At 40.4% G+C, this 25,442-nt stretch overlaps 1 protein-coding gene across 13 annotated transcripts in view; it reads right to left on the bottom strand.

Annotated features, from left to right (window-relative positions):
* Positions 1–25,442, bottom strand: part of LOC125460282 (contactin-4-like) — a 2,333,145-nt gene that overhangs the window by 608,870 nt on the left and 1,698,833 nt on the right. The gene's annotated exons all lie outside the window — the stretch shown is intronic.

Genomic DNA, 25,442 nt, shown 5'->3' with positions numbered 1-25,442 from the left:
TTTTAGCGTCAAACTGCCAGTGTTCCGGCTCAATCTTTGTGATGTGATGCTAAAAAATGTGCAATTTAATTGAAAGAGAAATTGCTGCCTGCAAAAATCTATTATACATTGTTAATGCCCACTTTCGTTGCACTCTGAACTGAAAAAAGTATGCGTCACATTAAATTTCAATGTTAGCAATAAATTACTACTCTATTAGCTATTAACATTTAACCTAAACCTCGCAAAGAAATGTGTTATTTTAAAGACAGGTTGCATGCTATATTTCTAGTATTATAAACTATTTATCTTTACTACTGCTTTTCCATTGATTAGTATGACTTTTGAAGTTGTTCTTAAATTCACTCATGCGAACTTGGGCATCTTTGGCTTGTCAGTATTTATTACTCATCCCCAGCTGCTCTAACACTGAAAACAATGTTTACGCAAATTAATTTATATTTTTTTGGTCCGCCTTAATTCAGCTCACAAACAAATTATGCAATTCGCAATTTGTCAAACGAGCAGACTCAAAAGTCATCATGGCGATTTTACATTACACCAATCTTTAAAAAAATAGAAGGAAGAATGATCATCAGAATTCAAATTGTGTGCAATAACAAATATTAACAAAATAATACTTTCATACTGTTTAAATTCATACAATTGTCAGCATCTTTCTTCAGAGGATTGATACTATTAAAAACGATGAAAAAACAAGGTTTACAGTAAGCAGTTAACACACCAACGACAGGAGTGTGACTGCTTCAGTAAACAATCACATTCCAAATTGTTGTATGCTCAGTTTAAGGACAACTCCTTCCAAAGCATTATTCTTGATACACTTGAGTATCTCCTATTGGGAAGACTAATGAATCAGATCACAAACACACATTTCACCAAACTGTGTTATTTCAGATATATTTTCATGAAATAGGTTTAGCTCTATTCAGCTCCAGTTTAGTATCGAAGGCTTTGAATACTTTATAGAAATGTCAATGCACATCCAATTCTTCGGGTATACAAAGTGCAATTTTAAAATCCTATTGTAAGTTCTCTGCTACAGTAGTGTGAAAATTTGTCTGATTATACAATGAGATGAGTTTATTTCTTAAATTCATGTCATGACTCAGCTTACATTTTTCATTTTGAATTTACACGTTCGATATATTCGTTTCTCAATGGCAAATCTCAGTCATGGGGCAATCAGCAGTATTGATGGGCATGAAGTGCTGCTTCATGAAACAGTTGCATTTCAGGAGAAGCTCGGGAAATACATGAACAGAAAGCAACAACAGGCGATTGTTGATTGCGTGAAATGAAGTTATATGGGAGGACATGAAAACCACAAGAAGAATTTCAAAACCATCATCAGTTTCTATTGTAGTACTCCATAACTGCTATTTTCCTCACGATTACTTCCTTCACTTCCTCACATTTTTATCATCTTACAGACAGACAAATTAAGACCAGGAGATGGCCACTCAACCCCTTGAACCCATTCCTTTAGTCACTAAGGTGATGACTGATATAAATACTCCATATTCCTGCATACCCCTGATAACCTCAATTCCCTGCTTATCAAATCTCTATTGATGTTTGACTGAAAAAATATTCAAACACCCAGCTTCTACTACCCATTGAGGCAGAACTTTTCAAAGGCTGTGCGAAGGGATGACTTGCCTGAAACATGAGAGAACCTGAGGAACTCTGATTGGGTGAATATGGAAAGGATGTTTTTTCTTGCGGGAGAATCTAGAACTAGAGGTCACAGTTTAAAAAAAAGGAGTAGCCCATTGAAGACAATCATGGAGAGCTTTTTTTTCTCACGCATCATGGGTAGCACAGCTATATAGGAAGCAAGGGGGATGGGAGAAGGGCTATAGTGATTTAGATGATTAAACTAGACTGGCAGAAGAATGGGAACCTGAGATGAATGTAATCTCTGTAATACTGTAACAGTGGGTGATTTCAATTTTCATATGACCAGGTTAACCAAATCATTCCAGTGCTGTGGAGAACAAATTCTTGGGAAATAGGTTTGTGCAGCAGGATGTTGAGAAGTCAAAGAGGGATTGGACTATTTTGGATTTGTTGTTGTTTAATAGAGACTGCTATTTAAGAATCTTTCCATCAAAGAAACTTTCCAAAAATAGTAACCGCAGTATGATAGAGCTTCACATTAAATTTGAACATGGTGTAGTTCATTGTGAAACTAGTGTCTGAAATCTGTTAAGAAGAAATGAAGAAAGTACAAGGGGAAAGTTAGCTTTGGGAAAATACACAAATATTGCACAGCAGAGAGACAAGTAATACTATATGGCCTACAAAGCATACTCTTAAATTAAACCCAAAGGGAAAGTAAATGACTGTTGATAAGGAAATAGATCAAAGGAACTAGTTTATAAAGAAACCAGATAAAAAGCAGTCCCAAGGAGTGGGAGCAACTTGGAGAGAAAGAAATGGGTGATTCTCAGGATGATAGGCCATTCCTATTTGGGTGCTGCAAGGATCAGTGCTAGGGCCACGACTGTTCACTTGTCAGCATAATTTATTTGCCTGTGGGAACAAATTTTAACATTTCCAACTTTGCTGATGACACCAAACTGGGTGAACCTAATTGAAAGATTTCTGATTCAGGAATACATTGTTGTTCTTTCACTGTTACTGGCCTAAATTCTGGATTTCCTTCTGTAAAATCACTCAGCAAGTACATTTACCCCACAGACGACAGTAGCTAATGAAAGCAGCTCATCCTGATCTTCTGAAGTGCACTTAGGAGTTGGCAGTAATGCCCCCAATATCCACATCTCAAAAATCAATGTTAAAATGATTAAGGTAAAAATATTACAGAAATACCAATGAAAGCAAGCATCAAACACATTCTTTGCCAAGTTCGAACTAATATTTGAATTATTTGAGCAAATAGCATAAAGGTCTCCTCTAATTTATTCAGAATGCTGTATTCTGTTTTGCCCCTGTTGTCCGAGATCTGGTTTTCTAAAAGTGTAGGACTCAGCAAATCACCATTTAAAAATATGAAATATTTTCCTCCTACTTTGTGGGCCTTAAGAATACAAGGCTGACAGTGAATCTCTTCATCACAACTTATATTTTTGGCTGAGGAGAGACAGTAGGAACAGCAAATGCTGGAGAATCTGAGATAACAAAGCGTAGAGCTGGATGCACACAGCAAGCCAAGCAGCATCACAGGAGTCAGAAAGCTGACAATTCTGGTCTCAACCCTTCTTCAGAAATGGGGGAGGGGAAGGGGATTCTGGAATAAATAGGGAAAGAGGGAGAAGCAGATAGAAGATAGTGGAGTTGAGTTCGGTGGGGCAGGAGCAGGTGGAGACAATGGGTCGACCTGCACATCTGCTAATGTGGTATACTGTATCCGCTGTTCCCGTTGTGGCCTCGTCTACATCGGGGAAACCAAGAGGAGGCTTGGGGAATACTTTGTGGAACACCTATGCTCAGTTCGCATTAAACAACTGCACCTCCCAGTTGCGAACCATTTCAAGTCCCCCTCCCACTCCTTGGACGACATGTCCATCCTGGGCCTCCTGCAGTGCCACAATGGTGTCACCTGAAGGTTGCTGGAATAGAACCTCAAATTTCGCTTGCGGACCCTGCAGCCCAATGGTATCAGTGTGGACTTCACAAGCTTCAAAATCTCCCCGCCCCGACTACATCCCAAAACCAGACCAGCTCGTCCCTGCCTCCCCAACTATTCCTCCCACTTCAAGCCCCACCCCCACCTCCTACCCACTAGCCTCATCCCGCCTCCTTGACCTGTGTGTCCTCCCTGGACTGACCTATCCCCTCCCTAACCCACCACCTACATTCACCTTTACTGGCTCCAACACTGCCTCTTTGACCTGTCTGTCTCCTCTCCACCTATCTTCTCCTTTATCCATCTTCTCTCCGCCTACCCTTCTCTCCCTATTTATTTCAGAACCCCCTTCCCCCTCCTCATTTCTGAAGAAGGGTCGAGGCCCAAAACGTCAGCTTTCGTGCTCCTTTGATGCTGCTTGGCCTGCTGCATTCATCCAGCTATCCCATCTTATTATCTTATATTTTTGGCCGCTGGGACAGAATTCCACATTGAATTGAAAACCCAATCTCATCTCCAACTTGTGTAACGATGATGCTTTACAATATTTAGCAAGTCACCAAATTTACTAAAGCACCAATAACCTTGTCTAAACCTTTACTTCCCTTTTCATACTCACTCATTATAATCTGTTTCCAACAGTATGAATGTATTTTCTTCTAACAATAGAACTATTGTTTAATTTACATTTCAAACACAACAATTTGTAATGACGTGTAAATTGTTCATTTGTGGTCAATAATAAAAAGTGGAAAAAAAGTGCTTTATTCATCGTCTTTTCTGGCCAGGATCTTTCTCCTCTGCTTTCATGATTAGTTTAATGAAGTTTCAGAAAAGGAAAGCAGTAATGGTGTAGGGAGTCTTAAATGACTAACTGAATAGAGCTAAGTTTGGTCTCACTCAAAATAAACATGACTATTGGTCTCACTAGAAATAAACACAACTATAAGAACGAGAACATTATCCAGGGTGACTAATCCAAAAGCAGCTTAATTAAACAAATTTAAAGCAACACCTTCTGTTTAATCAAATGAGGACCAAGACATACAGTGTGAACTATAGAAACTACAAATCAAATAAAACTCTTGGCCTAATGGATTACAAATGGACCTATTAAGTTATAAAACAGACTACTGTCTGACAGTTGCCCACAATAGGGTGACATATCATGACGAAAATAAATCAATTCTCTTCAGAAAACAACAACAAAATAGGAATGAGCTTAACTTTTGGCGATTTGTTGAAGTCATGGACTTCAACATTGACCACTCAAATTGCTGATGCCAAATGTTATCTGACTTCCAAGCGTGTAGCATCAAATTACGTAAAAATCAAAATGGAACTGAGGAGTTCTGCGTTAAAAGCTTCAATGGTAACTTCGGATCAACGTCATTTTCTCTTTCCGACCGCAACATGGAATGCTCTCTTTTGAGACTGTGCCTCTAATTCAGAGTAAAACAGAGGAATGAAAGTTCATGTTACCTGTTCTTAATTCTGCTCAACAATGACCAGAACAACTGTGCTGACAGTGTGTCGACTTCTACTGTCCAAGTCTCACAGGAAGGTGTTCAGAAAAGCAGGTTTGGTAGAATGGTGCTGGGAGTCTAGCGATAGCTAATTAGCATATATACCTATATAAGAGGTCAATATGTTTCACATCAACTTTAAAAGGAGGAAAACCTCACATTGTAAGACATTGTGATATTGACTGAGGGGTGCAGAAGGGAGAGGGAGGAAAACAGAAGAGAAAGAGGGTTAGAGCAAGAAAGTGAGACAGACTGAGCGACAAATTTTTATTTGTAAAAGAGAAAAAAAGAGACTAAGCTGGTGAGAATTTCAAGAAGCTGGAAAATTTGTACAGTTTTAGTGCAGTGAGGAATCTCCAGGTTAGTCGTCACCTCTAAAATCAGTTCAGGATTCGGCGTTTTCCTGCCTGGACAAACAAATGAAAGTTCACTGTCAGGACCTGAGAATACCATTTGCCTTGTTGATGAAAAACTAAATGCTCAGGTGAGCAGAGAGGTTGAGAAGGAAAGTCCTTCATTGTGACCTCAGCTGGTATGAGAATTGCCTGCTGAACAGCGTTCAGACAATTTTTTTTAATGTTTTGTAAATACAATGAAAGATTTAAAACTTGAAATCTTATTGTGTTAGTTAGTTGCTGAACATTTAACTGCAATGTTTATAAATGATCAGTCTTTACAGGCAACAAAATCATTTTACTAATTGGAGAAGGTGAGCCAGGATTTTAAATTCGTCGTCCAACGAAACAAGCATGAAAGAATTGGCAGCACGTTTTGAGCTGATGGGCTTTCATTCATAATTAAAATGCTGCATATGCTGTAAGTGTTTAGAAACCAAATATGAGAAGGATTTTGCAAGACACATAGTTCTCATTGCGTTTTTAAGCCATAACATGAACGGAAAAACAAATGTCCAAGCTGCTTGTTCCCATTTGCTACAGTTTGGCAAAAAAAAACATAAACAAGAGATGCATGTATTCAAGTACTCACTGTAATAAAAATAATCGAATAGATTTTATTATGTGCTACAATAATCTAAAGATGCCAAATGGAATTCCTTTCACAGATCAGTTTTAATGGCGTATGGCAAATCTGTGCTTTACACTTAGACAGCATATGGCTGCACACTATTCTGCAGAAGCACCAGACTGGGAGAAATTGAGAAACTACTTGATGGTTCTTGAGACTGAGCATGTGAAATATCCCATGTGTTACCTGCTTACGTTTGAATTGTCAATTTACCATAAATATTGTAAACTCGACATAACACAAAGCTTCAAATGTTCTGCCTTGTCTGCATTAGATTTCAAAAATGTCACTTGGAACAATTTAATAAAGATTCAATTTTTTGATGTTCATGCTGGTGCACTGCTGGCATTGATGAATATTGTAGTTAATTAATGTGTCTCAGTTCAAGCCATTGTTGTACTTTAGGTGATCAATCAAAATATTATAATACACCTTGGACATTCATTAATCTACCTGAGAAGAAAAGTGCTGCAACAGCGAAAAAAGGAGATAACCTGAACTGCCTGAAAATATTTGGGTTGCGCAAACTGTACAAAAGACTCCATTAAGTTATTAAATGGTGGCCATGTATGACAAATTACCCTCTCATTTTGAAGTATTTGCAAATAATTCATCATTTTATAAGTACTTTGTTTGACCTCTTGCATAATAACAACACTTGTCCCTTAAACAGATGTTATATTGTCCTAAATGAAGTGCCTTTGACAAAGAAGTGCATTATCTCTGATTAGCTTTGCAATGAAAGTCAATCAATTCTCATGTCAGAAATTTCATTTCATTTTCAAGGATCACACTGTAATGCACAATCAGTTTCAGACAAAAATGAAACATTATAGACTTACTGACAATACTAAATATACAGGAATGTGGTGGACAGACTCACACAATACTGACATTTTAACTGCTAACATCTTTGGTCAAGTTTCTGGACTGAAATATATTTCATTTTAACTTCATTAAGCTATTCAACACATTTTCTCATGAAGCAAGATTCTTTTTCCACGAACAGTTAAAACATATTGGGCCAGATTTCCCCAAGAGAGTTTGCTACCCTGCTCCATAACCTATTTTTTGCTGCGAAAGAGGCTATTCTGATCAGGGATCCATCAGAAATACAGAGTCGTTACTCCATTCCAACAATTTTCCTGTAGTGCAGGGCTATCAGGGAAAGTGAAATCACGTCCTCTTGGTCACAGCGTTCAGCTGCTGGATTCTAAAATGTAAAGGTCCATAATCACAGACAGCCACTTTTACACCTGATGTTAGAACGTAAGTACATATGTTTGGTGTAATATTAAGACGCTGGGAGGGTAAGGTGCTGAGATGTAGATGCCAGACAAAATAAACAATGGAGCATTTAGGATTGGGAAAGGTGGGTGTGAGATATTAGGTCCAGAGGAAAGGGGATGTGGGGAGGATGTTGTGTCTGGGAGCAGCAGCAAAAAGGGTGGTTTTGGTCCTGGGATTTGGTGTGGCATTGAAGCCGGGATTGTAGAGTTGGTAGGGAGTGAGAGATGTCGTCCCAGTGGTGTGGAAGGGACTGGATGCAGAGTGGGAGTGTGGCCAGGTTTGATATCAGGCCGTGGTGTCAGGCTCAGAGTTAGATAATGGGGGGTTATTCAGATTGAGAGTGGGGGGACAGCGGGGGAGGTGTAGGTCAGCCACGATGGAAGGCAAAGGGTGAGATCAGGTCTAGATTAGGAGAGAGGCAGGAGCATCTTTGGGTGGGAGGGGGCAGAGGTTTTCAAGTTGGCTTTTTATGACTATTTGCCCAGCATTGTAGGTGTTTGATTTCCATTCTTAGCATTTAGCAATCTACAAACGTCTGAGTTAACTGTACCAGGCTTAACTGAACATGGATGCAAAGTGAGGCCATTTTACCATTAAGCTTACAGGCTCAGGATGCAGTTCAATGTGGTTGGGCCTCTTTTTTAATGCATTCATGTAATGTAGGTGCATGAGCTGCCGATTCCTAATTGCACAGAAGGTAGTTAAGAGTCAAGAACATCACCGTGGGTCTGGAGTCACATATCAGCAGCACCAGGTGAGTGGTGGCATGGTGGCTCAGTGGTTAGCACTGCTGCCTCACAGCGCCAAGGACCCAGGTTCAATTCCAGCCTTGGGTGTTTGCTTGTGTGGAGTTTGCACATTCTCCCCGTGTCTGTGTGGGTTTCCTTCGGGTGCTCCGGTTTCTTCCCACAGTCCAAAGATGTGCTGGCTAGGTGGATTGGCCATGCTAAATTGCCCGTAGTGTTTGGTAATGTGTGGGTTATAGGGGTCTGTGGACTTGTTGAGCCAAAGGGCCTGTTTCTACAGGGATTCTGTGAGGAAGGCAGGTTTCGTTCAAAAAAAAGGAAGTTTTTTTGTATGACAAGCAGCAATAGTTATGTGGTCAACATTAGGTTAGATATTCCTTTCATATTTATTGTATTAAAATTTCACTATCTGCCATGGTGGTATTTGAACCCATATGGCCAACTGAAGGCCAGAAAACATGAGACCAATGCCATTACCACTGTCACTGCTATGTCCTTACTCCTTTTGCATGTATTCAGTAGCTATAGCTAGAGCAAAGGTATACTTCTTTTTGCTGACAACAAAGCTCCTCAGCAAAGAACAGATACATACTACACATGTGGCTCATAAGTGTCCTCTACCAGCTGTCGACACATGTAAATATTCCAAGAATGACAGGCATGCAGCTAATAGGAATGATGTGGAGACCATTAACTTCCAGAAACAATGCCTTTGCCATTTGGATAGCCCATAGCTTGAAGAGCTTGCTGAAGTATCTCTCCCAACTTGTAACAGTCGTTTCCTCTGCCACAGCCTTATCATCAGGGCGCTGGCTTTACTCTCAAAGTTCAAGTGGCCATCTCAGCAGCAGGATGCAGTCCAAGTGTCAGAAGAACAGTGGAACAAAAAGGAGAACACATGTAGCTATAAAAGTTGTGAATAAACTGCATAACATCACAGCATTAGGCTGCAGTAACCCTGAGAAAATCACCTTGTCATAGTCATTTCACATTTCTGTGATGGATCATCGCAGCAGCCTCTTGACCAAAATCCACAAAATAACTCATTAAAGATCAAAACTAAATCCAACGACAATTCCAATAACACATACAACGCTTCAAAATTGGACGCTATTGTGTGTCAGTACTTGGTTTGGGTCACGGATGGTTTAGACCAAGTTGGGTTGTGGAAGGATAAGGATCTCTGAGGCTGTGGAAAGACAATGACAAGCTTGCAACACAGAAAACAACTAGTTTGGCACCATCCATACCCGCACTGAATTGTCCAAGTCCAATAAGCTTTTTATAACTTTATTCAATTAAATTTTTGCACAGCACACTCTAAGAATTTTTAGCTTTCAGGCAACTCAGGTTTCTGGACAGCGAGATTTTAGACATTGTACCTGTACTGTACCTTTCATTATTTGCTTTCTCAGTGTATTCCTTGCATGTGCCATCACGTGGTCTATTGCTCCTGTGCTGAGCTACTAAGTTGCTGCAAGTCAACTGATGGAAGGCTCCTGATATTCAGCGAGGGACAATGAAGTTGGCCACACTTGGTGTCTTCAACTAACTTGGGGCCTGAAGGACCCAGATTCAGAGAGTACAGTCCTCAATGTGGGTGGCAACTGTCAAAGCTAAGTGATTGATGTGGGAAAACGAATTGTAACCTTGAGATTCATACACCTTCTGATCATTTGACAGAGCACAGTTTGCTTATCCACTGTAAAGCCTGAAAAAAACATTTTGACAATAGGTATGCCTCGACAGCAAGTCTGACCCTGAACAGCAAAATTTTCGAATTGCGTGGCACCAGGCAGAGATTTTATGGTCTCAGTGTGAGTTTCCAGTGCAACGGTCAAACGTTTCGGCCACTTCTACCTGTGTTACAAGGGAAGCTCACATATTGGCCAACAGCTAATGCTCTCTTCAAGTTGACCAACACTTTCATGCTGGCAAAGGTGAGGTCAACACTTCACACATAATTCTGTGGAAAATTGGAGCTGAAATCCTCCATACTCTTAGACAGTGGACATAACAAGGTGTAGAGCTGGATGAACACAGCAGGCCAAGCTGCATCAGAGGAGCAGGAAAGCTTCAAGCAGCATCAGAGGAGCAGGAAGGCTCCTGCTCCTCTGAGGCTGCTTGGCCTGCTGTGTTCATCCAGCTCTACACCTTGTTACCTCAGATTCTCCAGCATCTGCAGGTTCTATTATCTCTTAGATAGTGGAGCTTTCTTTTAAACTATGCACACTGCATGAAACTAAGTTGTGGCTGCAAGAATCAGACCAAGTGACAATGCTGCTTCTTCCTCTGAGCCTTCATTCTCATGTACCACTGACAGACCAGATAACACTTTTTCACATCTGAGAACAGAAATACACAAGGCGAGGTTACAGTTCAAGAAGTAGAAAGGGAGGCTTCTATGATTACACAATCTATAATTTATGCATCAGACTGCAGAACATGGGTGATGTGATATTTGACATGTATAGGGCAGATGTATTGTCATCTTCAAATACTTTAGGAACACTGGTTGTCATTGACTCCGTGATGGCTAACATGCTGAGTGCCAGCTTCTTCAAGCTGGTGAAACATGCAGCTGTATTTGACACCTTCCAATTTTTGTTTTACCCGTGCCACCTGAAAAGTGTCACCTTGGCCTGTGAGAAAGAGGGAATAGTTTTGTTTTTAAGTGCATTGCAACACATTTGAGTGCTGTGTTGTTCTAACTAACGAGCTAAAATATTCTGGCGGTTGTTTGACTATGAGGGTAAATGGAGGCATCACTTCTGATTGCTGTTGACTGCTGAGCATTATGAGTGGTTGATGATGTGGTTGGTTAGAGATTACATTTCACTGATTGAGATAATTTGTGCAGTAGCTTTGCTTTCTTTTAAAAAGCAATGTATCTAGATCTTTGGTGTCAGACTTCTGGCATTGCTGTCTATGGCTTTCTGCTCTGGACTGCTTTTAAGGACAATTTTTAAGGATATTTGAGCCACAGGTTGAAAGTTAAACTGTCTACTTCTTCCCACACACCGGTAGAATGATTATGGCTCAGAAGGAGTCCATTCAGAACGTCTGATGCACTCGATCCTCTCGAAGTGCTTCTGACAACTTAAACATCCTCTCTCTGGCCTGGTGGTCCCTTGTCCTGGTTTTTTTCTAGAGACTTTTCCCAGTCACTTCTAATACCTACTGCGTCACAATGTCCTAAAAGATACAGACCAGCTCTAAGATGAGCCAGCTAATTCCACTTGGTGCTAGCTTAGCATGGTTCTCAATCCAGTGCTCAGTCTGCAGGCATTAGACTAGATGCGACAATCTTACTGCCGTGGGATGGTGGTGTTTTCCAAGTTGACCACTGCCGGCATCCTGCGATACTCATGTCACTTTACCAGTATCATTAAAAGATTAAAGGTTCTTTGAAGTAGTTCACTGCTGTCAATCCTCATCTGTTAAAGCTTTGTTTTGGGCCTATCTAGTGATAGTGGTAATTTGCAGAAGAAGCACTGTTCTTAGATAATAGGTTTTGTTGCATGATAGCAATCAGTACAAGTTTATTTGGTGAGGTATAATTACCAGAATGTTGGGGAACTGGTACAGAGACATATACTCACTCTGAAAGCTGAAGTAGAACGGCTCGCCTCCTTTGACAGGCTGACGTCAAGAGAATGGGTGGAAATGGTTTAATCTGTGCATAACTCCTGTGCAGCATTACTTTCTCCATTATCCCCTCAGCATTTTTCATTATTGTTACAAAGAAGAAAGAACAATACAGCCAGGAACAGGCCTTGCGGCTGTCCAAGCCCGCAGTGACACATTTTGCTCTTCCATACGAACACAGTCTTCACTTATAGGATTTGTATTGCCCTGTTCCCTTCCCATAGTTAACGCATTATACAATCATGTATATATCGATATTACATTGAACAGTACCTCAGCTCTGAGTCTCTAACTTCATAAGCATTGGCAGCCTGGAGATTTCACATTTTTCACAGCACACTCTCTTTGTACTTGGAAAAATGGCAGGTCTCTTGCCTGAGGGGCATTGACCATGAGTCTGATATGTGGATGATTTCTTTGCTGCTAGATTTTCTATCCCTTGGATATAGTTTGTGGAAGATGTCATTTTTTATAGACATTTCATTTGGTCTGTTGTTTATCTGGAAGACCCATAATTCCAGCATTGGTATCGCCCAATATAATCACTCGACCCACCAATGGATCTTTCTGAATTTTGTCATATTCATTCAATTTGATAAAAAAAACAAATTGATTTATACAATTGCACATGTGTTTCAGCCAGGAAACTGCTGGGCTCCCAGGCCTGAGAATTGGTCAGCCCAGTGGAATCATGGGACCTGAGCAAAAATAATTAAAGACTTGTTGAATGAACTTTCTGCAAGCTCCTGATAATTTGTAAACACAATCATACCAGGGTGCAAGTGAGAACCTCTGAGTCTAACAGAGTGGAAATGGGCACAAATGTTACCCAGTATCAGAGAAAATACAGGGGACGCTTGAATTTGAATTCTTCCCTGGGACAGAACAGCACCGAGAGTGTTACCCCTGGAATTGAACATCAAGACTATCACTGATGGTTGAGGAAAGCACTCTGATCGGATAGCAGACTAAAATTTCTGGAAATGTGCCAGAAAGTTACATAACTCTGGGTTGGCCCTGGAAAAGCAGCAGAGGTTCCATGACGCACTAAGGATGCTCAAAGTGAAAGGAAACAGAAAGCTTCCCGGTAAGATCTGGAGTCAGGCAGGGCTGCCCAGTCTCTCCTACCTTGTCTGTGTCCTGGATAAACCCTTTTGCTGAGTCATTCGGGAAGGATGCAAGCCTGACAGGGGTGATTATTCCAGGCAGTGAAGACATTTTTATCCTGGACCTCCCACAGTGCTACAATGATGCCATACGCAAGTTGAAGGAGCAACACCTCATATTTTGCCTCAGGACCCTACAAGCCTGATGGCCTGAACATAAGAATTAATTAGTTTTAAAATCTCCCCATTCCCCAGCCTCAATCCATGTCCAACCTTCCCTCACATCCCTGCCTCCTTGACCTGTCCATCTTCTTCCCCCTCTATCTGCCCCACCCTTCACTCTGACCAATCCCCGCTGCACCTTATCCACATCCACTTGTCACCATCCCACTTAACTTCCCTCCAGCCCTGCTCCTCCTCTGTTCATTTAGCTCCCAGCTCTCTTCCCCCTCCCCAGTTCTGAAGAAGGGTCCCGACCTGAAACATTGATATTCTTACTCCTCTGATGCTGCTTGACTTGTTGTGTTCCTTCAGCTCCACACTGTGTTGTCTCTGACTCCAACATCTGCAGTTCTTTCTATCTCCTTCTGCAATGTGCCTTTGCAAAGAAGGAGTGGAGACAGATGGAGTGATTTTTGATGAGGTTCATCCCAAAGAGCTTGGTGATGCAGGACACCGTGCTCCATTGGCTGTTCCCTGGACGCACACTGAGGCAAACATCAGCTATGCCTGAGGAACCATGAATTCACTGAAAGATGTTCTTTGGTGTGCCCCAAACCTTTTAGTCTTCCAATGTAAAGAGCTGACCTCGACCAGGTGTTTAGGGCGGCACGGTGGCTCAATGGTTAGCATTGCAGCCTCACATCGCCAGGGACCCAGGTTCGACTCCAGCCTTGGGCGACTGTCTGTGTGGAGTTTGCACATTCTCCACGTGTCTGTGTGGGTTTCCTCTGGGTGCTCCAGTTTCCTCCCACAGTCCAAAGATATGCAGGCTAGGTGGATTGGCCATGCTAAATTGCCCGTAGTGTTCAGGGGTGTGTGTGTGTTTTAGGGGTATGGGTCTGGATGAGATACTTCAAGGGGCAGTGTGGACTTGTTGGGCTGAAGGGCCTGTTTCCACACTGTAGGGAATCTAATCTAGACTGGCTATATGATGAGGGACGCTCTGAAGCTTGGGGCAGTCGCGGCCAAAGCACAGTAGGTAAAGACCACCATCTAAGGTCTTTTGTCCAAAATAAAATGGGAGCTGTTCAGTTTTAGGCCCTCCGCGTGCCTCAAATACATGTAAATAGTATCCTGTATAAATAAGAACTGTCTTTGGGTTTGTTGCAAATGCAGACAAAGTCAAATACCAATGTTTGTTTGTTCTCCGTATACAAAGACTGTACAGAAACAAACTGCTTTAGTAACTGTAAAAGTACATAAAGACCTTTCAAAAATAAATTTTTTTTTGCAATAAACAGTACAAGGAAATTCTACCTATAGTGTTTAACTGCAGAGCAAGACCCACTTCGGCAGAGTCACCAAGAGAGGCAATCAGATCTACCAAATTTGCCAGCTTGACTCCAAATTCAAGTGTGTATGGGAAATATTTCTGAGAACCTTGGGTAGTTAGAAGGAGTTTAGTAACATACTGTTAAATAGCTTTCCTAATTTTTATTGCTTTAATAAAGTTGCAGCTGTTTTGTCGGAATCCAACTTGTGTCTATTGGCTTTGACTTGACAAGGTATCTGGGCAAATGTGTTTTAAACAATATATTGGTTGAAGTGTTTGGATATGTGCATTTTGCTTTGGACTACAGTGTATATGTTTGTATAAACTACATTCAAAATTACATTGTGAACAAAGAAAATCAAATATATAACAAGTCTTCGTGCTAAAATATTAGTTTGGATGTATATAACTGGACACATTTCTGAATAATTTATGCAAACTGCTATTTTGGTCATGAAGGCTTTGAAAATACCTTTGAAATATTCATTCTATCTCGTTCACTTGGCATTGTGGCACACATGTCAAAATATAAAAGTTACTGTTCATTCACCAAAGAAACCACACTGCCTTTTTGAGAAAAATAAAACTCATTTGTGCTCCTGAGATGCTGCTTGGCCTGCTGTGTTCATTCAACTCCACATTCTCCAGCATCTGCAGTTCCCATTATCTCTCATTTTCTAAACATCCAAGTTTAAAGGGTTCCCTTCTGGTTTCAATAGAAAATTGGCAAAGGGCACGTTGAACTGCTCGATTGCATCCCTTTTCTCATTTTGCCTTGCGGTCTTGGTGGGGGATCGTTAATTATTTTTATGGCTTCATCCAAGTAGAACCATTCTAGAATGTACATAGCCTGTTCGATTTGTAGGTTTGCACGTAGAAGAAGAGAGATGGGGGAGAAAACAACAAAGAAATTTAAAACTAAGAAATAAAGAAACTTCTGGAGGAACAGGTTTTTAAATACAAATAAAATTAGGACAAGTAGCTAGAAATAAACATGGCAGCCAAAATCAACTTGAATCAACTCTTATTTTTCAAGTTACTTCATACAAAGGAATTGACTGTAGATTCGTGTCATGTACAAATATCGTCTCTAGATCTTGATGACCCGCCAGATTATATTGAAGCTATGGTATGTGACATTACAATATGTGGAAGCAATTTTGCACTTTTTTTAATGACAAATCTTTCACAGTATCTATTAGCTTTAAGTGAGGAGTCTTCACTGATATCTTGAGTAAAATGTTTAGCATTATATATTCAGAGTAACTGGTATACTCCACATAAGAAAACCATCCCACCACATCTGTTTTCATTCATTCAAATACAGTCCATGTGGGTGCAACTGGGTTGAGTGAAAGCCGAGTTGCATTATAGTTCTAACTAGTTGATGAACCAAACATTTGGATGCACAAATATTTGTTGCGCATCTACACAACACAGAGACAACATCAGAAAATACAGAAAATGAGAATACTGTGGCGGCTAGAAATCAGAACTGAAGTAAGAATATGCAGGAAATATTCTGCAGATTAGGCAGTATCTGTGGAGAGAAACTGAGGTTACACTCCAGGTCTTCCATCAGTAATTGGAAAAAGGTGGATATTATTTAGTTTTTGAGCAAGGAGTGGGTCGATGGGATTTTGACAGAAGTAAAGTCTATGATGTGGTAGAAAAGATTGAATGAGATAAGAACATGAGAAATAGAACCAGGAAGAGTCCATACAGTCCTTTTAGCCTGCTCTGCCATTCAGTGAGATCATGGGCAACCTTCAACCAGAATAGCATTTTCCTGCATTACCTCTATATCCCTTTTTTTAAAATAGGTATAAATTCATCTCAGTCTTGGACATCCAATGACTAAGCCTTTAAAGCATACTGAGGCACAGAATTCTGAAGATTCTCCACATTCTAAGGGAAGAAATCCATTCTCATTACAGTCCTAAATGACCTTCCCCTTATTCTCAGCCCGTGCCCGTTGGTTTAAAACCCTCAGTAGGAGGAAATAATGTTCTTGCAACTACCCTATTGAGTATTATAGAAAATTTTCTTTGCTTGAAAGAGATCATCTCTCATTCATTGACACTCGAGAAAAATCTTTGTTCACTACACAATCCCTTCATCCCAGGAATTAGCTTTGTGAACTTTAGTTGCACTTTCTCCTGGTCAAGTATATCTTCCTGAAGGTAACAAAATCAAAGCTGTCAGAAAATAATACAAGAATTGATATTCTAGAACAAATAAAGAAACAAAGTAAACAAATGTGTTTAGAGCTAGAATGCTGCTTACTAAAAGCAAAAATAAAAGGAAAAGTTAAATATGCAAAGGGAAGAAAGTGGGTCTCCTCCACATTTTGAAAACTAAATACAGATTGGGTGAACATTTTGCAATCTGCAAACATGAACCTGAACATTCAGTGGCCTGCCATTCTAATTATTTGAAGGTGACTTTTATGTCCTTGGCTTCGTGCACTGTTCCATAAGAATTCAGGGTAGGCTTGGTCCATTAAGCCCCTTGTGTCTGCTCTGTTTGTTAAGATCATGTTGATTTGATCACGGCCTCGATTTTCCAGTCTACCAGCTGTAACATTGTTACCCTTGTCAGTCAAGAATGTAACTCTGCCTTTAAAATTAAGAATTAAAGGAGAATTGGAGGTAAAACAAAACCATTAAAAGTGTGTTGAAGATCTATAACTCATTGGCTAGGTAGTAACATCACAAACCCTCAACGTATTAATAAGTATTTGCCTTTGCACCGGAAGTATTGTGCCTTATAAGGGCTATGTGTGAAGTAAGTCAGACGAGGCTGGATGGGCCTCTTCTCAGATCACGTGGACATGAGGTGTTGAATGCTCACCTTCTACTGCTAAATATACCTGAGTTCATGAGACAGACCAAGATTCACAGAGTTATTGAAACTTTTTGAAAGAATGAACATGCTGATTTACACTGAACAATAGACTAAATTTGATGTTTTTGGCTCAGTGAGGGCTGCATGGAGCTGAAGGCATCAGATACCTGGTCTGACTTCAATGCTATGTGTTCTCTCTGCCTTGTTGATTCCATGTATTTGGCAAAATAGTAAACTGAATATTGAAGACGTGAATTGCAGCATTTACAAGCAATTATCTCCCTTAATTTGCAACTCATCACTACCTACTGAGAAACTCGCTGCTCGGCAAATATCTGGAAGACGCAATGAGTTTCTCCCAATGTCAAGATGGATCTTGTCAAACATCTCACCAATTATGCCACACATCTCTTCTTGTGGTCCACACTGCTCAACCCCCCGTAACATTCCATCCAATTATACTAACATCATTAAAGTCAATATTGTAGATATTCTGGATTGTGCTATCAGTTTCTGGTCATTCTGTCTCAAAGAAAGGTACACAGGCAGTAGAAAGCCTAGAAATACATACTCCAACATATGGGTCTTTGCCTTCAGAGAATCTGTGTGTCTCCAATGAGAGATCAAGTCCTGGAGTTGACCAAAAACTTCCTAGTCATTTCCACTGTACAGAATCCCAATGGAGCAAACATTTTAATTAAGCGTCAATTTCTATTCAATTATATCAATTAAAATGCTAATTATTTAATGCGCATGTTAATGTATTATATTACATATGAAACACTTCACCTGAAGACATCAATATTTTTTCATGAGTTAATTATCTTGAATAAATTAGAGGGCTCTGTTTATTGTTTTCTATTGTTCTTTTCAAATTGTATCGCTGAATTATTATAATTATGTTAAAATATTGACTCTAGATTTCCAACTCTCACCATCCGATATTAGCACCCAATACCTTTTGTGGACAAATTGTTTTTAATAAAAGGAGAAAAAACTGATTTAAGATGACTGCAGTAGGAAATAGTCCAGGTTGAACCAGCCTGATGAATGCAATAGGAGATAAATGAAAGATAGGTCAAGCTAAAATTACCATTTCATCCAAAAGCTATTGAAACTTAGCCAGCTATGAAAGAAAAACCCTTGTTTCCTGCCTTTGAATTGAAGCTTTCTGGAAGTTGCAATCAGTGGTGTGGAAGTCACCTGCAGATTGGCATCATTAAACTTTTTCAAGGTGAACCAACTTAAGCAAACACAAGGGAAACATGTTCAAGCAAACGGCTTTTTGGCAAAGCAGTAAGAAAATTGAGTTTATAACAACAAAGCTGCACAACTCTCTCTTTCTCTGCCTCTCAAAATGCAGCACCTAGTAATAAAGCAAGTTAGATCAACATCTATTCAGGAAGAACTCAAGAATGTATATGGATTCTGCCATTGCTGATGATGTAAGACATCCAAGAAGCAGTCATCAAGTTTGGTTGAAATCCGACATCACAAGGGATCTCACTACATTTTTTTTTGAAAAAAGCTGCATATTCTTGACCTTGTTTTTGTGCCACAAAAAGTCTACTTTTTAAACTTCATAGACCTGTTTTTGTGTGCTTGCTACACCATCCTATTGTTTCCTTTGGGGTTACTAAGGAGTAAGATTCCTTTTTCTTTCACCAAGAAAACATGTTAATTGGTTCCTTAACTTTGACTCATGCTATGACTAATTTAGGTAAAATATGACTGTGTGACAACACAAATTAAAAGCTAAGGAGTATTTCAAAGAGGAGAACTGATTCATTCATGGCAGAGGTGATAATGGGAACTGCAGATGCTGGAGAATCCAAGATAATAAAATGTGAGGCTGGATGAACACAGCAGGCCCAGCAGCATCTCAGGAGCACAAAAGCTGATGAAGGGTCTAGGCCCGAAACGTCAGCTTTTGTGCTCCTGAGATGCGGCTGGGCCTGCTGTGTTCATCCAGCCTCACATTTTACATTCATGGCAGAATCAGTTAACTAAATGGGCTATTGCACACTGACCTCACATTGGCTACTGTCATATTACTGTAGTTCATTTTTTTCAGCTATAGTCCTAACCTCACATTTGATCTAACTTGCCAAACAAATCATGTTTTCTCATGATTTACATATACAGCCATGTCCATTTCATATATTGATCTGAGACATGGAGCCAGAACTATGATATTTCTCTCATTACATAAAATGATTCCTTTTCTGCAGATAATATACCTTTGATGGAACAGAGTCACTTTCACAGTCTTATTTGACCATGTTAGAACTCACTTTAGATAAAGGTGCATCTTGAAAGGGAATAAAATATCCTCTGTGTGCAGTCGGCTTTTTAATTAGCAACCAACAATTAATTTTTATTATCATATTTAATGGTTGTCACAGAAAATTATGAAATCTGTCAAAAGTATGAGGATTTATAAGAGAGAAGAATTGGTGGGGGAAACATGCTGACACTGCAATCATGCTGACGTTTATTAGAGGGAGATCACAGTGTTTTGAAGTGACTATTATGGTCAGAACAATTAATAATAATTTTGGGGTGAGGAATAAACCATTTCTTCCAATGTTAGCTGTTTGTGTACTTTCAGAGCAAAATGCAGTTTTCATGTCATCTAATGCATGACACACTGTATGCTGTAATGGCAAGTATTGTAACTCCAGCTTCATTTCTGAAGAAGGGTCTAGGCCCAAAATGTCAGCTTTCCTGCTCCTCTGATGCTGCTTGGCCTGCCGTGTTCATCCAGCTCTATACCGTGTTATCTCTTGCAACTCAACTGTAGCATTATGAATAAACTGTTTACTAAAACATTTTTCTTGGGCAATTGCAGTGCTTATTTATTGCACATTGTTCTCCAATGCAAAATAACAGTTAAAATATATTTTACAGTCTTAACTCATAAATAATGATATTTAAGACAATTGTAATTGTATGCAAATGAAGGAAAGACTATTGTGCAATTTCTTACAAACCCACAGGCCATGAAACAGTTCACAACTGATGTAAATAGTTTCCAAGCAATATAATTTCCTTAAAGTGCACATTTAATTAAAGGTTTTGGTAGATTTTCTAAGGTAATGCTCATAGCGTGGGGAGGTAACAGTTCATTTCTAGGTGCATGGTGTCCATCAGAAGACTAAGCGTTATGTCCTCAAGGTTTTGATCATATCACCAGATTGACATTATACTGTCATATGGCACTACTGAAGTCATCACCTTTCGTGTAAGGCATCAACCTCAGGTCTTATCTGCCTCTTTGATGGAATTAAATGATTTATTGCACAATGCATTGAACTGTTCTGAAGAAGGGCCAATGGACCCAAAGCATTAAACTCCAACTTCTCTCCACAGATGCTGCCAGACCTGCTGAGCTCTTCCAGCAATTTCTATTTCTGTTTCTGACTTCCAACATACTTTCACTGTTTTGTTCTCGAGTAATTAATTTCCTGATTGTTTCTGAGGTCTCCCCGTACTTCAAAAAATTGCTCGTTATCAAAAAAGGTCCACAGCCAAAATGAATTCCTGTTTGCTTCATTTTGGAAACATTTAATTTGCTTGCAATGGAATAGAAATGAGTGATATAAAATATTCATTTTTCAGGTCATTGTTTGGCTATATATACTTGAGCCTTTTGAAAAAATCATGGCTTAAGGAAAATGACACTGGTTACAGTGACAAAGAAGTTGCAACTTTGAAGAACACAACCCACTTGAATCGAATGATGAGCTGATTCTTTTTGCTTTTGGCAAAGTGCCAGATGTGTTGAGTTTTCTGGAAGGTTTCTTGCTGTGAGGTTAAGTGAATTTTCTTGCCATTTTCTATCAACTCACCACACTAACTTCGAATGCCATCCCAATGATACTCCATATGTCATATTCACTACCCAGCTTATCATGTACCAATCCTAGAACATCTCACCACTGCCAGGATAACCGAGAGTGAACTGACACCGACGATCTTTAACAGGATGTTGTGCATCTGGATTAGCACCCATCAGTCAGTCCAGAGCTGCCCTGGAAAGTTCCTCATTTTTGCCCTGGACATGGCAGGCAGGAACCTACTAGATTGTGTGGTGCACAGGCTGGATGTCATCTTGCACCAGATTCAGCATTATAGGCCACGACACCAGGTCTAGGCTGCCTGGTCTTGGGCTGCCGCCCAGTTCACAGTTGTCTCAGCTACCCGTCAGAGTAAGTGAGGCCACCTTCTCTCAGATACCGCACAATCACTCCATCCCTGCCACTACACCCACTTCCCAACATCGTTCACACTCTGTTACTCTCATTGCATCCAGAAAACAGCCCACAATACTGCAGAAAGTGCGAGTGGTATCCTGCTGGATACTTTCTTCCTCATCCCAAATGCAGAGCACATCCAGACTCTGATCATGTTGTGCAGCTCACTGACCGTGTCCAAGTCCCTGGGCTGGCATCAGAATGTGCCCTTAACTTAATGTGCCATAATATCCTGACTAAAGGTTCTCTCTCTCGACCAGCTTAAATCAATTACATGTTTCCTGGCACTGTGTCTGCACTAAATGGCACAGCAACAATACAGCAATAATGTGAGCCAGGTACCTCTGGCCATGAGCAATAAGTGTAAAAAGGCAAGGCAAGATGGGGATGGTATGAGCTTCCAGATAGATCCAGAGGGTGTGGAAGCTATGGCAGCAAGCTATGAATAGGCTGGCGATGAAGCCTAGGTGTAGACCTCTAAATGCACAGTGAAATTGCAGTAGAATGACAATGATAGTTGCCATGGCAGCTCAAAGTGCAGCATTGAAGTGCAGAAGCCCAACCTAAGTGAATCAGAAATGTACCATGAGGGTTCCTACAGGCTGGTACATGTTGGTACCCATGTCTGTGGATATGGGTGGATACGGCCCATGCCCAGGGAATATTCCCTGAGATCTTGATGCCTAGTATCCAGCATGGAGGTCCTTCGGAGGTGGCAGTGACCTGAAGTCCCCAGGTACTTGTTCAAACTTCGATGTTGAAAACGGTAAACAGCTTGTGCAACATGTTGGATGAAATAGGAAGCTGAATAATAAATGAGGCCAGTTGTAGCCTTTACAAAGCGTTAAACAAGCTATAAGCCCCATGATTTGATAACTCACCACTGCCCAGTGAGAAACTTGCCTTGATACTTTACAAATACCTAAAAGAATCGGTGCATTCCTCCAAATGCTAAATTGGGCTTCACTGGATGACAGACACATTTCTGCCATAACTCGCATCATGGCCCACACTGTTAAAGCCCCAGAGGATTCCAGCCACTGAGCATTATGCCTTCGGGGAGAGGTCACATGAACCAACTTTGGGGTTGAAAGTTAAATGATTTTAAATATCAGCATCAGATATACCAGCTTTAGGTTAATATATTGCTCGCTTTTAAAGACTTTATTATTTTATTTTCATCTTTAAAATAATTTTGCATCACACCTGGTCATCAACCTGAATTTCAACTTTGTGCATTTCTCCACAAATGTTGCGAGACCTACTGCGTGTTATCAGCATTCAGTAACTGAGTATAGTTACTGCTAAGTTCAAGATTTTTCAGATGAAATATTTTCGTCTAGGTTAGTCGTGAGTATTTGCATTACTGCAGCTGGTTATCCTCCTTACATCCTTGTGGAAATTCCCAAAGCCTTGAGCTTCTTAGCTACACCTAGGCTCACTGGAATTGATAAATAGATTGAATGTTCATTAAACAAACAGAAAACTTGCATTTCTTTCAATGGTGTGATTTCACAGACAAATAATTATGAGACCATTGGGAAAAAGACTCCCATGATGTTGATTCAACGTTTCCATTGGATCTTCTGCATCAGATGTGGTCTTCATTTAATATTCATCCAGAAGCTAGCACTTTCAGCATTGTAACACTCTCTCCGTAATGCACTGACGTGTTTGCCCAGAACTGAACAAATAACCAGTTTATCTAGAGGGAAGATTGTTACTGCTCACCTCAGCTGACATACCCACAACACCATCTTTATCGAATATATAATTTAATAAAGTAACTGTTCTCATTTCTCTCGTACAGTTTCCGTCATTTGCTGAAAGCAATTAAAATAGATTTTACATTAGGTCACAGCATATGTTTACTCCAGGACTCCTGTTAAAATGTTTTGAACTGATGAATCAGATCATTTCAAAGGCCCAAAAGAAGCCAAAAACGTAATGTTTTACTGTAATGTCACAGCATGAATAAACAAGTTGATTGGGGAGCAGAAACATATCTGAAACACCTTAATCATTTCTGACACAATTTCATTATTTGCTGCATTATCTCAAGCTGTGTTAATAGTTTGGCTGCAGGTCAGTAATTGGTTTGGGTCACCTGAAAAGATTAAGAGGGTGAAAGAATTCCAGGAGCATTTATGAATCAGGATTTGACATTCGATGCAGTAACAATACCCCAAGGTAAAACAACAAATCACTTCAAAGTCACATCGGTTTGACAGTACTTCCCAGGATCTCAAAACTTGCACTACAAAAGCCCTTCAAGCTCCCATTAAATCAATACGGAAGTGGTGGTGTAAAAAGATTTTAGATGTACATCAGCGCAACAGCTGCACAGCAAAGCAGAGGTTGGATTTTCTTTTGATTTCTGAAAATAATGAAGCTAGGAAGCAGAAGGCTATCACCCCGCCACCCTTCCAAGATGCCCCAAAAAAAAGTTTCACAGCACAACACAGTGTGGAGCTGGAGGAACACAGCAGGCCAGGCAGCATTAGAGGAGCAGGAAAGCCGATGTTTCAGTTCTGAAGTAGGGTCCCAACCAGAAATGTCAACATTGCTGCTTCTCTGATGCTGCCTGGCCTGCTGTGTTCCTCCAGCTCCACACTGTACTATCCATGGCTCCGGCATCTGCAGTCCTTGCTATCGCTGATTTTCAGAACACACCTGCTTCCTACTAGGCCGGTATAAACGAATAATAATTTTTAAACTAGAGAAAGAAAACAAATCAATGCATTTTGAGCAGCATCCCAATTTATAAAATAGTCATTACTTTAGGCAGCAGCTTGTACGTAGAAGTAGACTGATCATTAGTATTCCAGAAACACAGTCTATTTCCCATTTAATTAACAGGTCCCATTAATATTAAAAGGTCATTTAAAATGAATGCAAAATTTTGAAATCTATAACCGTCACGTTTTATCTCCAACACTGTTGTGACAGCAGTGCACCAACACTGCTAATTTGGTAATTATATGAATTTCCCTGAGCACCATTATAGTGCTTATAATACTATCACAACCCACTTGGGAAAGCACACCAATACTTAGGCCCCTCAACTCTTGGGGTCATCATAAAAGTTAGAAGGCTCTTACGCAATAGTGATGGTGTCTTACCAGGAATTCAATGCAACTTCCTCCAAAGGTATGTAATATTATATCTATAAAAGGTTGTTGAGAATTTACACAAGTGATAGATGCAGGTTAAAACAGCACATCATATTTCGCTTGGGAAGCCTGCAGCCCAATGGTCCCAATGTAGGCTTCACAAGCTTCAAAATCCCCCCACCCCCAACCTCATCCCAAAACCAGCCCAGCTCATCCTCGCCTCCTTGACCTATCTGCTCCTCCCACCTCACTGACCAACCCCCACCCTAACTTCCTACCTTATAGCCTCATGCCCACCTACTTAACCTATCCATCTTCCCTCAACTGACCAAATCCCTTCCCAACACCCTACCTAGACTCACCTCTACTGGCTCTGTCTCCACCTCCTTGACCTGTCCGTCTTCTCTCCACGTATCTGCTCCTTTGTCCGCCTTCCATCATCGCCTCCCCGGCTCTCTCTATTTATTTCAGAGCCCGCTTGCCCTTCCCCATTTCTCAAGAAGGGTCCTGACCCGAAACGTCAGCTTTCCTTCTCCTCTGATGCTGCTTGGCCTGCTGTGTTTATCCAGCTCTACACCTTGTTCCATCAATAGAAACCACTGACCAGATTTCTGTACTTAACAAGAGGTTATTATTTATTACAAATAAATCAATTCCAGCCGTAGACAAACAGAACTGTAGATTATCAACATATAACTCTACTAACAAATTATAACCCCTTCTTAAACCCCAAGAAACACATGCTACATAGCTGGCCCTGTCATGGTCACATACGCAGGAGCCAGGAAGTTGTT

The sequence above is a fragment of the Stegostoma tigrinum genome, chromosome 11 (assembly GCF_030684315.1).
Source record: "Stegostoma tigrinum isolate sSteTig4 chromosome 11, sSteTig4.hap1, whole genome shotgun sequence".
Classification (NCBI taxonomy): Eukaryota; Metazoa; Chordata; class Chondrichthyes; order Orectolobiformes; family Stegostomatidae; genus Stegostoma; species Stegostoma tigrinum.
The sequence above is the reverse complement of the archived record's forward strand: the minus strand, read 5'-3'. Positions and strand labels throughout refer to the sequence as shown.